Below are 16,679 nucleotides of genomic sequence, written 5' to 3' on the forward strand. Positions count from 1 at the left end.
GCGCTTGCTGACAACTGACTTGCTACTGCTAATGAGGGTTGAGATGAAGCTGTACCTCACAGATCAGTGCCATGGACCTCCATGTGCATAAATTAATTGTGGATAATTGTTTGATCACTTACAAACACAGGACATAATATTGAAACTAAATAGTCCTCACATACAGAGTCATCAGGGAGAATATAAACTCCTCAGTTAAGTGTTCTCGATTGCCTGGGGGGAGGCGGGATTTGCAGGTTAGGTGTGTGCTACCTGGGTACCAAGATAGATCCCTCAAGTGAGACAAAATGAACAACTCTGCCTTACAGCAAGTACAAGATACATCATGGTTTAAAAAAGGTTTCAAACTGAAAAATAGGTCTACTGCAACATCTAATAATTCTCCAAATGTTATCTACTCTGCCTGGCTTAGATACCTCCCTTAAAAACACTAGAAGAGGAGCAATGCTTTGATAAAATATTTAAAGAACTAGATCCTCATCCAAAGATTATTGGCAAAGAGGCTTCTTTTGATTTTCAGAACCTGAGAACCTGATTTCAGCTTTTGATTTCTATTGGGACAGCCCTGTTGTTTCAGCGGAGTCTGTCTGGCTTTCCAGTGACATCACACCTGGTTTGAAATCATAAGGGAAAGCTGTTCGCCCGTTTTTCAGTCACAGTAGGGTCTATCCAGAAGTCTATGAATATATAGATTTATGGTCTTTCTGAAAGTAGTTCTAATTATGTTAGCAATTGATATCAACCCCTGTGGGCATTCGGTAGTCAAGAAATCTTTTATGTTATTTCATTCAATTAAAGTTGATATTAAAGGTATACTAAACAATTCTTAGTAAGCAGTGGGAAGTGCCGCCTTGTGGACATTTCTTCTTTTACTTTCTCTCTTTTTTGTTTGTTTTTTTTTGTTTGTGGGGTTTATTTGGTTAGTTGGGTTGGGTTGGGTTTTTGGGGTAGTGTTTTTGTAGCAGCACGGTTGAAAAAACATTGCAAGGAAGTGCACAGTAGAGTGAAATATTTTGTCAGAGAGCACAGTACAAGACTTAAACCTTCTGTTTTTTTGGTGTGTTTTGTTGGGCTTTTTTTGTGGTTTTTTTTTTTAATATTAGGAATAACTATTGCAGCTTGATACATTGTTTGGCTTATGTGTGATGGATTTTCCATACATGTGTGGTAAGAAAGGAACAAATTCCTTCTCAGACTGGGTATGTAATTTTTTTTCATAAGTAGCATGGCCTGCTAGTTTTGGGTCATCACATGATACTATCTGTTTTTACTCTATTGGCTGCATAGTTTTCTCTTTAGAAGCTGGGAAATTTGCTTATAGCCCTTAACTGTATCCCTAACACCTCATCCTACATTGTTTTAAGTGAAGTCAGCAACTGGCTGCCTTCAATTCTTCACTAAGTATAGAAAAATTAACCCATTCCTTACTCTCTTACAAGAACTTTTCCTACAGATCTTTCAAATTTTTAAGGGTCAAGCCCATTAAAAAATGAATTATTTACTATGTAGCAGTGACAAAGTTGATTTCTGCAGATGAATTACTTCTAAATTAATATTACTTATACTCTGTCAAAAAGTTTCCTTCTATTTATTCATCCTCTCTTCAGATTTTTGAGTTTATATGCCCTTTTGTGCTGATTTATGTTTCCAGATGTGCTGTCTTTCTATATACAAGAAGTAATTTAGATGTGACAGTAAAGACAGAGAATTTCTTTATAACAAACACTGTAGATACTACTAATTAATACTTTTAATAATCTGTTTCTCCCTGCTTAAACCACATAATACCAGGATTTACCACTGATTCTCTGGAATTTTATATCAGTAGTGACCGGGAAGTCTATTTACTATGCAAATAAAAATAAGTAGTACAAATAGTGTTAAGGTTAGGGAAAATATTTGACTAGAAGATAGTAGATGTGAAAAGTACATGTCTGAATAGCAAGCAATTAGAATGGGTTGACACAAACCGTTATAGCTCCATGGAAGTTAATAAACCTATACCAATTTATATGAATCAATAGTAAAAATAATGAAGTTAAGAATAAAAAGGGGGAACTACGGATGGGACTTGGAACACGCAATGATGAAGTTGCAGGAAAAGCACACAGCAGAGATGACAGCAGTGCTTCAGCCACTGGAATATTTTTTTCTTTGGTTCTGTATGTCAGGTAGTTGGCTCATAAATGTTTTTTTATACGTGGAAGAATGTGGACTAGGTAAGAATGTAGTTGAGTTTGTCTCTAGCTTAAAAAATACACTTAAATGGTCCAGCCGCTGGATGTCTCTCTTGTTCTGCTTACATGAATGGGGACTGGCCTTTCAGAGTGAAAAACCTGCATCTGGGGAAGATAAATGGGTCAGTATGGAAAGCCAGCTGCCCAGTGCTGCCCAGCTGACTGAAACGATATGACACCAGTCCAACTGTCAACACGATAGACTATAAGTATGAGATGTAAGCAAGATTAACAATTGAGAAATGCATTCTTCTTCCATTACAAAAGCATTTCTTACCAGCGCCATTCTTCTCAGTTGTGCTCTGCACATCTGTATTAAATAACCTGCTGCCAATAATTGAATATTATTTAAGAAAATAAGTTACAAATCAGTAGTGCCTTTCTCAATAATTACAGTATGTAAGCAAATACGATATTAGGCTGGATAGTGGAAATGCACCAGGTGAATTTTCTTTTTCCCTGCCAGGGGTTTCTGGCTCAGGTCAGTTGCAGTTGGTAATAACTTAAGCTAGACAAGAACCCGATTTCCCTTTTCTAGAAGAGTCTGCACCTTCTATTTATTTCTCTGCTCTCAAACAGAATTGAGAGACACGCATTTAGAACTTCCCAGGAAATCCTGTTCTGGAAAAGTAAACATTAGGAGAGACCTGTGTGAGCTGAGGGCACAGAACCAGGTACTTTGTTTTGCTCAGCTGCATTGCTTAAGCAATGGAAATCTTTCTGCAAGCAAATTATCAGCTCTTGTTTGTTTGAGGCATCAAAAATAAATGAATGCAGGAGAATGCTTAAGAAATCCTTTTGTGGTTAAGAACTTTGAGGTCTCTGACTTGTGTAGAGTTTTGTACTGCTTTGTAGCACACATTTCAGTGATGTGAAATACAGGGGAGAACAGAGTGAAGCCTCAGGCACTGATTTCAGAACCTGTGAAGGTGCGTGCTGAGAGTTTAGGGTTTCAGCAGTTTAGCTAGGATAATAGGGTTAGGAAGGCACGTAATAGAGATCTTTAAGTTTCATGGTAATGTGATGACTAGGTAATTTTTTCCATTCTTCAATTCTCCACGCTATTTTCAGGAAGAGTTTCATGTGTATATTGTGAGATAGTATGTTTCCTTATATTCATCCTATTTATTTGTTTAATTCTTTAAGTTAAAAACCAACTTAGATTACAAATTCTGAATGCTAGTAGTCTGCTATCTTTCAGAATTTTGCGGGATTTTTTTTTTCTGTATCTCTCAGTATATACGAAAGAAGTTACGTAACTTTCACTGTAATGGTGGGCCAATATTTGAGCTCATTTAGTTTATTTCTGTCCAGAATGTTAATGTGAAGTGATACATTTTTGTGTACATTCTTCATAATCAGAGTGGGATTAAACTGAGGTCCTGTTTCCCTGAATGTAGCAGGAAAAAAAGACAATAGGAAACAGCTTCTTTGGCAGTAACTCAAGTCTCTTTCCAATCAGTGCTGCACTCAGAAAACTCTTGCTCCCTGTTTTTCTCCCTTGATGGGGATTCAGGATCATTCTACAAAGTATTTCACTGTTTTAAGGGTTTTTTTGCCTGCATCTGTAACATTTCTGACTAGGTCACTTAGACCATTTTGCAAAATTTAGGTATACCTTTGTGTTCGCATCCACATGGCTCAGATCTTTTTTTTTGCCTGGCTTGTGACTGGTGCTTGGGAGGTTATCTGTTTGTCTGCATCTTCTGTTTGCCCACAGTTACATTTTAGAACCATTTTCCTCTCTAGGACTGCAAACTGGTTTCATTCTGCTCATGTTTCCTGTCGGTTTTCTCTGTAGCCATTAAGGAAAACAGGCAGGGAAAGTATGCCTCCTGCTTCTTTGTAAAGGGTGGGGGTTTGAGCCAACCTATTAATGTGTTTTGAAATGTGCTGTTACCAATTCTTTTGAGCTTCACTTCTTTTTAAAGGACCTGAATGGCATTTGGTTGTCCAAGAAGTTTTGCTCTCTCTTATCTTGGACAGTGAAATTTAAAGAACATCAGAAGTGTTGCCTAACAGTCTAAACTAAGCCTTAAACAAGGGGATGTGCTTATTGCCATGTTTTTGAAGTCCAGGGCAAACAAACCTGCATTTTGCTATACTGAATATTTTAAGGCCTCTACTCCTTCTGGATTTTAGCTTTTCCAGGTTAGTATTGGGAAAGATCTTTGCCTAATCCTGATTATAAAAACAATAATGAGAAGTGGTTATTTAGTGCAAGAGCCAGATTGTATGGTTGTTATCTTTGACTAGCAGTGAAACCCCTGGAGAGTTATTTAATTTTGTAAATTAGCATGCAGTTAGAAAAGGAGTTTCACTTTTAGTATTTTAGGGGATATTTGGATTTTTTTTTACCAGCAAAATCAAGAATAAGCATCATCACAAAGTACGGTTTCTTTATAAGCTTTCAGCTAGATTTAGTGATTGCTTCAAAGTTCATTATTAATTATCCTATATTGTGCCTTGCAACAATATTTGTCCCAGTGTTGTCAGAGCTCCCTGTAGTGTGGAACTATTAAAACTCTGCAAAAGGACACATGGAGGGAAAAAGGGATAATAATGTACGCAGATGAGTGCGGTACAGAGCTCTGAAGATCCAGTGTATTTTTAGTCAAAAGCAAATGGCTGTCTAATTCAGGAATTATGGAAGAAGAGTGGATCTGTAATTATGTTCATAATTAGAGAGGTCCTTTTTTGGCGTTTAATCCAAATAATGTAAAATGTTGGTTTCTGAGCACCATAGAAAACATCAAAGCCGATAATGTAGGAGGTTGTTGTGGTCCAGGGAAAGGAGGGGGGACTGAATTCTATAGCAGTGAAAATCAGCATTGCTCAGTTGGAGCTCTTTATTGTTATTGATGTACACTAGTTGAAAATTGGTTTATGACTTCAAGTTGCATAGAAACAAAGTAAACCAAAGGAACTGTTATGAAAGCATCCATCTAGGAAAACATTGGGGGAAGAAAAATACAGTGAAAACAGCACTCGTTCTAAATTAAATTTCTCTTAAATTTAATAAAGTTTCCTAGTGGGGAGTTCCTGGAAAATGTGGACTGAAATGTGAAGCAAACTTTGATTGCTCTTTTAGCTGCCTTGACAGTGTATTTACAAGAACTAAATTTCTTTTTTTTTTCCCCCTTTATTTCTAAAGAAGCTTTCTAGAGAAAAATACCCATGCCTCATAACCTCCTTAAGAAACATTTGCTATGATTGTTTCCAAAGGAACAGCTTAATAGTTCCATAAATATCAAAGTTAATAGGCCTCTAAAAAGAAGGAAAATTGCCTGTAGGTGATTTCTACTTCTGCAGAAATAGTTTGTCTAAACTTTCTCTCAAGGCCTGTTACCTATTACTGCATACTTTGCTGTCCTGTTTTTAGCTGGTTTAAATCAACATGGGTAGAGCAATACTTAAATAAAATGTACTTGAGGGTAAAACACGGTCTAACAAATAATATAAAAAATAAACAATATTAAGCATAGCTTGTGACTATAAGGAGATCAGAAACAGTCTAATGGTGACACACTTTTTTTTGAAAATGCAAGAGCTGTGCCATATCACCATAAAGCCATACTTACAGCTTTGAAGGAAAGATAAAATCTTTTTAAAAGTGTCTTCCAGAAAAGAGTCTGAGAAAAAAATTGGGTTTTTTTTCTTGTATTGAGTTGCTGTTCGGTAGGAAGTAGGAGCTGCTTCTCTCTCTCTCTTTTTTTTTTTTTTTTTTTTTTTTTTTAACAGCCCTTTCCCCCTTGATTTTAATTTTAATGGTGTTAAGGCACCTAAAATTCTTGATAAGCAGCTTTTACTACTAGATATAAAATCATTATTTTCTGTGTAAACTTGGTAATGTGTGTAAGTCTCATAATGATCATACTTAGAAATCAAGAGCTCTTGCCTCCCCTTAGAGGTGCAGGAAAACCCAGCTGCTGGCAAATTAATTTATATTGTGCTTTACTGACCTTCCATGTAATATTGTGTTGTACTGGGGGTACTTATCATTATTAGACAGCTCACAGAATCATGCTTATGAAAAGACATGGGAAGTATGAGAAGAGATTGCTAGAAAATTGGGTCTTCCTGTTAGGGTTTCATAACAGGCTTTGAGCCCTGGTGGACTTGCAGCTGCTGGAGCCTTAAACCAGTCTAAATGCAGTAGAGCTGATTTTACAGAAGGCAGCAGGAGACTGAAACAAGGCTGAGCAGTGCTGGTTTGTGACAAGGGAACGATCTGAAGGCTGCTGGTACACTCCCCATTGTGGCTGAGCTGGTTCCACCCAGGAAGGTGAACTGTGATATTGTGTGGGATTATCTGCATCCCCATCGGGGTGCCCATTATATGGAAACTAAGAGGCCCTTGCCCTACTCTTCTTTATTGTTTCTGGTTTTGCTAATTTCATATTATGTGTAGACAGCTGTTTATTATGTTAGATATTTGTATTTCACATTCCTCAAGTCTCCTAAATTCTTTGTCAGTGGGGAAGAAACATTCATGAAGTTTATCCACTGGCAAGTTTTAGAAGTCTAAAGTTTTACGTAGGAGCTTTTATCAAAATCTTTTTTTTTTTGAAAGCTAATTCTAGAAGTGTATTGTTACTAGTGACACCGCTGTAAGACTGGGTCCCTCTGGAAAGTGTATGCCTCCTTAGAAAAGATGATTAAATCTGGTAGTCTTGATTTAAGAGTGAGCTGTTAATCCCTCAGCTGCTGTTTTTTTAACAAATCCATCCCTGATGCTCCATTGCAGGTTGTAGTGTACAATAAGGAAAAACATTTTTTCTCTTTCAGGCAACAAGTAAGCCTCTCCCCTTTCCCTCTGTTCAACTGCAGTTGAACAAAAAGCATCGTAGAAACACAGAGGTAGAAACAGAATTCAACTTGTATTTCTTATAATCACTAGGTACCATATAAAATAAAACTTAATCCACAACACTTTTGTCTTTAAAATGTGTGTATCTTCTTTCCCGACTATCCTATTCTGAAAGAATGAGGCAGGAATGAACCACGCAGTTAGGCTGGCTCTGGTCTTCTCTTGCTCTGCTGTGGCTGTAGCATCAAAATTTCTATTACCTCTCTCTCGCTTGATCTTGGGGGTCCTTCTCTACTCTTACTCGCCTTCTTCCACTGATCACTCTGTCCTCCTTGTGCCACTCTTCCCTTTTCTTGATTCTTCAACAGCATTTCAGTTTGCTCCACATTGGCAGGACTGGACCTAGTGTATATTTTGCTCTGTCTGATGGGGGAAGTTGAAATTTAGCATCCCTTGGATTTTTCCGGGTGTTGTGTAATTGAATTGTCCAGAGTGTTAATCATCATTTGATTATTCTGACATTCTTGATGAAAAAGTAAGTACATTAAAATCATAATGTAATTACCGAATTTGCTTATAGCATGAATGTATTTCTTCTCAGTGACACTGAAATTATTTACTACTCCAAATATTTGTATATTTTTTTGACAGATATGCAGTGGGCTATGAGTAATTTTAAGGTGGCACAGTTTACTCCATGCAGCTTAAAAGGAAGGATTTCCCCCCCCCCCCTTTTGACCCATCACATTTTATTATTAATGGACATATTTGAATTGTCAGCTTTCCCAAAGCCTTGGTGTATGGGCTGGAATGATCAGATTAATTGTTTAAGCATGTCGTTGCTAACTAGGAGTACTGAACACACCCTTGTTCTTGCTTTATCTTTTCTGTAGCAGTTCTTCTGTTTGTTTCATTGTTTATTTTTTTATTCATCCTGTTAGTTGAAACATAAGAATTTCAAGCCAAAATTCCATACCCTGTAATGTGGGCATGCAGGCTTCCAGGAACTGTGTGGGCTAGGAAGAGACTTTTGACATTGGAGGCAGGATGCTAAGGCAGCTCAGCTGGCAGGTTAATGATGATTGTCATGAATATTACATGATAGAACCAAACCAAAACTCCCAGAGAGACACTTATGCACAAATCTTACATAGCAACACAACCAGCTCAGACAGCTGGTTCTCTCTAGGCTTTCTTGAAAGAAGACAGTGCTGAGGCATATTAGGATGAGTGTTATAAACCGGAAAGCCAATTTGTGATGCACTGTTTGAAAGTTAGAGGTCTTAATGATTTATAGCTTGAAGCAGAAATGCGTTTTCTGAAGTAGATAAATAACAGGTAAATTACATCTGTGCTCCTCACTTGTATTGTTTCAGAATATTCTTGAGCTTTGTGCTTGCTAAAAATGTGTACAAGGGGTGAGCCTTACTGTTACAGCTCATACCAGCTCTCTGGTGTGCAGCTATAGTCCCACTTCTTCCTCTGAAGTTCCTCTAATCCCTTCTTTGCTTTTTTTTCCTCTCTCAAAAGGCCACATTGCAGGGCACGAAATAATAAACTGCAGTTGGGTTTGTTTCTTTTTTGTGATTTGGCCCCAGACAGGATAAGAACTTGCTGTTTGCAGAGCTGCTCCTTCAGCTCCAGTTGTGCAAAGCTAGCTCCTGCTACATGGGAAAATTGCTCCAGCACATGCAAAAAAATTAAAATTCAGGAAGCTTGGACATAACTTTTTGAAGTAACGCCAACATAGATCTGGGATGATTTCCTTAAAGCACTGCAGTCATGCTCAGTTTCTAAAAGGATATCTAAATGTGAGACATGCTGTATGGCCTAGAGAGTAATTTTTGTTACGCTTCATAAATTGGGGTCAGATTCTGGCACATAACTTCCTTGACTTTTCTGGTTATGTACATTTATACTGACTTAATATGTGGTTCGGTGACTTTCAGACACCGAAAGGAATGAGCTGAAATAACAGAGTAGGTTTTCTCAGATAACTGCATGTAGGCATGATCCATTTTGTGGTGTTATTCTGAGTATAAAAAGATAAAGTAAATTAAACTATTTTTAGGTGCTATGAGTCAGTCTAAATGAGTTGGTGGAAAAATATAAATGAAAGGACGGTCCAGTCAGAGGAAGTTATGGAGAGTAATGCTTTTATATAAACATTCTGCAGAATTCATTTGCCTTTCCAAACCCTGTCTGTAAATCAAGAAGTGCTTTCCAGTGGCTCATGGTGTCATATGGCGCTAGCTGCCTTTGTTTTCAGTTCAATTGCATTAAAAACAGAATATATGTTTTTTAAAGTAGAATTTGAAAAGTATTCATCTAAATAATTGATGTGGTTATTCCAGTGATATTACATGACTATGAATAGTGTGCACAATCAGAAATAGGAAGTGGCCAGCAGGTTCCCAGCTGTGAAGAAAACAGTTCAGTGAGATGATTTTTCAGCTAGTATCAGGACAACCCCTGATTTATTTCTGTTGTTAAATCAAACAGCCTAGCGGAATGTGCATAATTTTTTTAAGGGTAACATAAACCAGATACGTTTAAAAGACTTAGTTTGACCAGCTTGTATTTGTGGTTTTCACAGTACCATGAGGAATTTACATGCATACTCGCTGACAGGGCTTGCAGTAAGTTGAGCTACAGTATTGTGGAATAGTAGTTTGTAACTATTTCCCTATGTATTTAAGTTTCCCATAAATATATATTACTCTGTGAAGCAAGTACAGCTAACAGAATTATTCAGATAAAGTCTTGCTTAAGATTTTACTTTTTTTCAAGCTGAAAAGCTCCTTTAGGTGCTTAGGGAAGTTCAGGTTAATGTGTCTGCAAAGGCTACAACAGTTGTTCTGGGATTAGAGGGTCATTTCTTCCTTACTTGGAATAGCTGTTTTCTCAGAAACTAGCTAAGCGTAGTGGATGAAAAGTTTACCTCGAGCTTCCAGCAGCCCCCTCATTCTGCACATTTTGAATGTATCATTACAACTCGTGACGTTGTTGGGAAACACCTTTTATACAATGTCTTCAAGTGGCTGAGCCAGAAATACTGTTGGGGTCATCATGGTTTCTACCAGTATTTCAAAAAATAAATGACCAATGGACATATAGGCAAATTCCAAGCGATGGCAGGCTTGGATGGACATGGGTAAGATATGGGCACTTCAGCTGAAAGATGAAACACCACAAAGCGATACCTCTTTGGAGCAAGGAAAAGCTAGAGCTTCAGAAGGTAGCATTCTTGGTATTACAGCCATCTTAGGGTCCCACCAGGGCAGTGAACATTACTGTCTTCAAATGGCTTAAAGTCCCAATAGGGATGAAAGACAAAGGGAATTCAAAGGAAGCATCGGCTCATTTAACAGCCAGGAAACTTAGCATTAAGGACTGCAAAGTTGTAGTGGAGCTGAGAATTGCACCTTCGTTTCTGTGTCCCTGGTCAGCTCTTCAGCAGCAAAACTCCAACCCTCTTTCTTAAACTAGAATGGGCATCGTTTAAAGACAAAATGAGAAAAATTGCTAAGTTAGGGACTGAAGAGCAGCAGCGTGATTTTCTATGAATCCAGGCACCTGCAAGGTATCAAAGCCAAAGGCATCAGTATTTTTGGGAAGTGAGACTGAAGGTGTCAAGAAAGGAGCCAGCAGTCACAAACTGTTTAGTTCATGCTGATTTTCCCAGAACTGTAGCCAAGGAGGATGTCACACTTTTCTGTTCTCAAGTTCAACCTTATCTCTGAGTGCATCTGCAAGTTTCATCTCTTTGGAAACCATGCTCTCCCGTAAGTTATTTATAATCTCCTGCTGCTTCTCGTAAGTAGTATTTCGCTCACCTTCCTTCTCTCTGCCTTGGGTGGTTATATTCCACTGCTAGGCTGCTGCTTTGCACATAATCCTTTCAGCAGCCTGTTTTCTTCCAGCTCCAAGACATCCTAAACTCAGAGGAGATCATTCAGAGAAATGGGAAGGAAGTATTTACTCTTGGCAGCAGCAGTTTAGGACATATGTAATATTTAATGTGTAGAATCATAGAGGCTCAGCACATACTCAAACTTCCCTACTAAGCGTAGTGTTCTTAAGATCCTTTCAGCTTTACTAAAATTGATAGGTTGGTCTTTTGCATGTTAATACTGAGAGCTTTTCAGATATCCCTACAAGCTGCCATCATCATTTCATTTCTGTCTACCATTTTTGTTGTGTCAGATCAAAACTGCAGGGCATTATCTCTGCCCTGTACGTGGAATAGAAAATGTTTTGGAAAGACTGTAGGACTGTTGCCTTTGTCTAAATTGCTAGACCTGTCTGCGGTGTATCTCAGACACACATGTATGTTTGTCTTTCTGTAACATGAAAATACATCACAAATGCCTTGAAATTCCTACTGTCAAAAAGTATTGCATAACTATTTTAAAATACAGAGCATGCTTAAACAATAAATAAGGAAAAAACAGTGATATTCTTGAGATACTTTGACGCATAATGTAGGACACAGACATGTTACCTAAGAATTTAAACATATCATCCTTTCAGTTAACACTTTTGCCCTAAGTATACTTAGATCTGATGCACAGCTGCACAGTTCTGCAGTTCAGAAGGAACACTTTGCTTTTTGTGGAGCATGATTTATTCTTTTTAATGAGCTTTTACCTTGCTCAAACATAAAAATTAATAAAGGGTTAAAGGTAACGAATAAATTTGAGTTACCTGGGCTTCATCTGAGATCATTATCAAAACAGCACTGCAATGTAAAAGAAATGGTATGTAGCCGCAGCCTCCAACAAGAAGAGTAGCCTCCTAGGATACTCTTGATTTGCCACAGCTATTTTGAACCAGTTATCGGTTTAATCTGTAAAGTTATCCTGCAGGCAGTTAATTGCTTGGTAACGAAGCTCTGCATATACAACACAGCTGATGTTAGTACCTCTGCAAAGGAGCACAGAACAAGGCACAGGGAATTTTCACTTCCATTATCATCTATCTGCCCAAACTGGCTGAAACAAATGCTACCTGTAAGTTTTGGGTTTTTTTCTTCTTTCAAAGATTCTGTCATCTACAGAAGAAGGGTGCAAGGCTTTGAGTTCAGCTCTGCATTCAAACGTTCCTACAACTTTAGGCCTCTTTGGATTCAGTTCATGCATTTGATTCTTTGTAATCGGTCTAAATCTCTAATCTCTAAAGCCCAAGCAGACATGCCAAGAAGTGGACTCAGATTTTCACAATGCAAGGGTTAGATCCAAGCCTCTGCTCTATCTGCTGCTTTTGCACAATATGAGACAGCTTTCAGCAAAATCTGGAAGGTAAAACAATAGACATTGGGACATTGATTCTTTTCCTTTTTCAGAGAGGTTTCTTTAAGTTGAGGAAGATTATGTCATGTTTTCATTTTTCTCGGATGGCTTATCTCCAAGATGGCTTGCACCCAGATTCTTCTAAACATTTCAGTTCTCAGAAGGATAATGGCTCATGTCAGAAGGATAAAGGCTCATGTCAAAAAGTACTGCAGAATACTGTAATCTGAACATTCATTCACAGTGCAGAATTTCTGATGGCAACAACTACAAATAACCTATGGAAACAGTAATAGGAATTGTTTATTCAAGAATACTTCCTGTGGCTCTGGAGTTCATCCAGGTGCACAAGCTTTGTTTTTCACAGAATGTTAACCTCTGTTCCTGTTACTTTGGATTTCTTGTCAACAGATAACCCAAGCCAAGAAGATCTAAGCGTAAGTTTTGTAAACAAGTAAATTAGGACTCACACCTCTACTGAACAGGAAGAAAAAACCTGAAAAAGAAGGCATCATGTAAAGACCAACAGATGGGTAAGGGTACAAGTTTACATTGCTCATTGACCATATCTGTCAGAAGCAAAAATAGGAAGCACTGTCTGTTATCAGACCTGCATGCACTGCTCTGCCAAATTACCTTACCAGTATGAGTTGTCCCAATAGCACACTAAGATACATTCTCGTTTCTCATCTGTTCTGTTTTGAGGATTAGGAGTTTTTTTGGTCATGCCAAAATCAAAATCATGCCTATGCTATTAGAGTACTCCTGGCAGTGATGTGCACCTATCATACACATAGTTCTTTGGGACTCTGATTGAATAGAGAGAAAAAAGACCCCACCTTTTGATACAGCACTGATTTTTCTGTCAAAGCAGTCAAGACACATTCTATGTTATCACTATCTGAATCAGCATTTGCAGATAGGGCTCTGAGTGAAGTAATTATTACAAATCTGGAAGTTAAGCGGTTTTTTGTTTTAATCAAAGCATTCACAGACAAGATGGATTTTCTTTGAAAACAGCCATTCTGTACACCATGTAAACAGCTTTCATGTATAGGCTCATGTGTGTTTTACTTTATCTGAATATTGTTTATGGTGCATTTGTCATGAAGTTGCATGGCTTGTGTATTGTTTCCTGTATAGACAGAAAAGCATTAAGCAAAAGCATAAATGGATAATGGATAACAAAGTGTATGATTTTCATCACTTACGTCAGTTTTGGGATTTCAGGATACCACTGAGAATATCCGGTGTTCATCTGAAAATACCCAAATACTAATCAGAGCTACTTAACATATCTCACTGATGTGCAGCTGAATCTACTGAATGGCAGCTTTTTCCACTCACAAAAAGCAGTCAGAAGTGGGGTTTTTTTTACTTTTTTTTTCCTGTCGTTTTAACCAGATCAGCTGAAAAATTAGTGTTGGACTTTTCACATCTCTTCCATTTTCTCTTGAGCAGATGCAAATTACATTGAACATGTTTCAGATAAGTATATTTAGCTATAGAAGAGACAGAATATATTTGTAAAAGTCAGCTAAACCATTTTTTTTCTTGCTTTCCTGCACCATCAATTGAGTTTTACATGTTCTTTGGAGTCTTGCAAGGGAAAACTGCAGCAATTAAATGCCTTTCCAAACTATCATTTGTTGAATATATAGCCCAATTGTGGTTTTGAAACAAAAGTTAAAGTGATTTACAAACTGTGTTAAGACTTCTCCCATTCCAGAACACTGCACCTAAATTGATAAGCATCCTCTTTCAATTTTTACGGAAATGTGAAAGTCTGGCAAGTGTGACAAGTGCAGTCTGAAACATGATCCTACACAGACTCCTGTTATGAATTCACAGCAGGTATCATCAGATCACCAAAAGTACTAGCCTAGACTGCAGTTCTCAAAGAGGCACGACGCCTTTTCTGCATAAGAAAACTAATACAGAAACTTAAATCAACAAAACACTTGTATTTTGGCAAAAGGCCACAATAAGAATGGTGTCCATATACACACTGCAGTTAGGAAAGAAATATCCTCATTTTAAGTCTAATCCTAAATTCTTGGAAAAATCTCAGCCACTCAGTCTGCAGGATTCACAGTCCCTGCATTCTGACAGGTGGTCTTGTTTAGGTTAGGATGCAATAGGTAGTAACTGTGACTAACAGCTGCTAACACACCTTATACGTTCTTAGTAGGATTTCGCTTAACTACGTCTCTACAACTGTAAAAATAAAGATAGTATTTTGATTGGCATTTCATAAGTCCTTTAATGAATTTTGGTGGTTTGTATTATTAGTCCTATTGATCCCATTCTTAATCAGAGAAGTCCTTCTTAAAGTATGGAAGACAGACTCTATCCTGTCACAAAATTTAGTTACACGTATTAGTATCAAAGTCAGTGACTACTGAAAAGTGCCAGGTGGGAAACACCAACTTGGGTTATGCATCTTCTAAGCGATGAGCCCACCTGATAATTCTTAACATTTGAAGAGAAAACTATTATTAAATACCAAAGTAAAGTAATTCTTGCTGCAGCAATTCACTAAAACCTCAGACCTTGCAAACACCCATGTTAAGTTAGAAAGATACAGATTAAAAGCAGCACAGCAAAAATAATAACATTTGCAATGTTATCTGGAAGCAGCAAGTAAATTGAAAAGAAATTCTTCACTCTCCAAAGGAGGTACGGAGTAGTAGGAAGGCTACAATAGGGCTTTACACAGCTTGCTTGGTTTTGGTGCAATTTATAGATAGTGAGGGCACCTGTTTTACTGGAATAATACAGAGGTCAGGGAAATGCAGCTGACTGGAAAAACAAGGATAGCATACAATTTGCTTGTTTGGAGTGCAATGTATAGATAGTGGGGACACCTGTCTGGAATAGTACAGAGGTCAGGGAAATGCAACTTACTGAACAAAGCCACCATAGCAGACAGTTTGCTTTTAAGCAAAATAAATTTCAGGCTGTTGGCAAGTAACAGCCTTAGACATAAAATAGTGTCATTAAATTAACACTAAAAGAAATACTGTGGTACTCTCAATTTTTAAAAAGTAGTCAGTGAAAACTTTTTAAGAATGATATGCCCACGTGAAGTCTTATTATCGTAACACTGTTCTATTGAGTGAGAACCTCAACTGAAATAGCCTAGAAAGAGATTAAATGTGAGTCCTTCAGTTCCCAAACTGAAATAAAAACAAAAAGGAAATGTTTGGGATTCTAAAATGCACTCAGTTGTGATAAACTTGTCTTTCATAACAGAAAGGAAGCACTGGAGCATGCCTCTTCTGTTCACAGGCACGAGTGAGGGCAGGTTGGATTTACAAGGCTCACACTGCAAGAGTGGGGTTTCTATCACCATTTCCTGTTGCAACAGGAGGGCTTCTTCACTGAAACTAACCTGAAATTTAGTACAGAGAAACAGTTACCTGCTTTGAGATCAGCAAAGGTGACCTTCATAGTGCAAACAGGAAAACCAGGGAGAGAATAGTAACACTAAACTACTCAGCGGTGATGAGTTACAATCCAGCTACAAGGTTTTGGAAATGCAGCTGCAGATGCTGATCCCAGATGAAGCCAAGACTATTACAATAATCACAGTAGCACAGCTACTGAAGTTGCCCTGTAAGGAAGCATGCAAGGAAGGGGAGAGAAGGGGAAAAAACAGTAGGCATTGGAAAAGTAGTTGTGAAATGTTGGCAAAAGAACAACCACTGTTACCACCCAACCCACATGCATTCCCATAAAGATGGCAGGTAGGCAGATTACCATACCCCTGGGCAGGCAGCTTCAAGCAGACAACTCCTAGCTGCTGTTGGTATCTAATCAACAGGTCAGCAGTAATAATAAAACCCAAAAAATAATTCTCTGAAGCAATATTATTTTCTTAGATGCTAAATTTTTTATTCCACCCCATAGCATCATTCAGCAGGGGGGTGGGGCATGGAGTCCCTCCTGCAAATTAAGAGGTCTAATCGCAAGACACAGAACAAGTTTAGAATAAAACCTGTAACATTGTGAAAGAAAGGATAAATAAATAGAAGCAGGTTTTCCAGGTATTCAACTGACAGGCAGCTGTCTCCTGACAAGCATAAAGTGGAGATTCAGCTAATAAAAAAAAAAAATAAATAATCTCTTTCCTTCAAACAAAGTGGCCAAAATGCTGAAGAAACAGGACAAAATACAGATTTGTACTTTTATTGTATCTGTATTATTAATACAGAACTGGGAGCAGCTGCTCAGTTTCTACGCATTAATTCAATCTGTCACAGTGGCAGATAAATCCACATACGTTACAATTTACATCGTACTTAAGGCAGTGGAAGTCTGTGGTTAGCAGCAGTTTGT

At 37.9% G+C, this 16,679-nt stretch overlaps 1 long non-coding RNA gene across 1 annotated transcript in view; it reads left to right on the top strand.

Annotated features, from left to right (window-relative positions):
- The window catches only part of LOC130157751 (uncharacterized), a 65,440-nt gene that overhangs the window by 45,586 nt on the left and 3,175 nt on the right, over positions 1-16,679 (top strand). Inside the window, exon 3 of the long non-coding RNA XR_008825010.1 lies at positions 12,750-12,871. This is a non-coding gene — a long non-coding RNA (uncharacterized LOC130157751). The remainder of the gene's footprint in view (positions 1-12,749; positions 12,872-16,679) is intronic.

This window comes from Falco biarmicus, chromosome 12, assembly GCF_023638135.1.
Source record: "Falco biarmicus isolate bFalBia1 chromosome 12, bFalBia1.pri, whole genome shotgun sequence".
Classification (NCBI taxonomy): Eukaryota; Metazoa; Chordata; class Aves; order Falconiformes; family Falconidae; genus Falco; species Falco biarmicus.